Below are 824 nucleotides of genomic sequence, written 5' to 3'. Positions count from 1 at the left end.
GTGATATCAACCCCCAAGTCTTTTTCCTTCTCTGACTCCTGAAGAATTTCCTCTCCCAGATGATACCTTGTATCTGGCCTCCTGCTCCCTACACCTATCTTCATTACATTACATTTGGTTGGGTTAAACTCTAACAACCATTTGTTCGACCATTCCTTCAGCTTGTCTAGGTCTTCTTGAAGCCTCAAACAGTCCTCTTCTGTTTTAATCCTTCTCATAATTTTAGCATCGTCCGCAAAAATTGAGAGAAATGAATCGATACCCTCCGGGAGATCATTTACATACATGAGAAACAAGATAGGACCGAGTACAGAGCCCTGTGGGACTCCACTGGTGACTTTACGCCAATCGGAGGTCTCACCCCTCACCGTAACTCTCTGCTTCCTATTGCTTAGATACTCCCTTATCCACTGGAGCACCTTACCAGCTACACCTGCCTGTCTCTCCAGCTTATGTACCAGCCTCTTATGCGGTACTGTGTCAAAGGCTTTCCGACAATCCAAGAAAATGCAGTCCGCCCAGCCCTCTCTTTCTTGCTTAATCTGTGTCACCTGGTCATAGAATTCTATTAAGCCAGTCAGGCAAGATTTACCCTCCCTGAACCCATGTTGTCGATTTGTCACAAAGTCCCTTCTCTCCAGATGTGCTACCAGTTTTTTTCTCACGATCTTCTCCATCACCTTGCATGGTATACAAGTCAAGGATACTGGCCTGTAGTTCAGTGCCCTGTCTTAATTCAACAGGTTTAATTCCTGTAGTCTCTCCTCGTAGCTCATACCTCTCAGCTCGGGTACTAGTCTGGTGGCAAATCTTTGAACCTTTTC

This window comes from Procambarus clarkii, chromosome 63 (assembly GCF_040958095.1).
Source record: "Procambarus clarkii isolate CNS0578487 chromosome 63, FALCON_Pclarkii_2.0, whole genome shotgun sequence".
Lineage (NCBI taxonomy): Eukaryota > Metazoa > Arthropoda > Malacostraca > Decapoda > Cambaridae > Procambarus > Procambarus clarkii.
Note: the sequence above shows the minus strand (reverse complement) of the source record.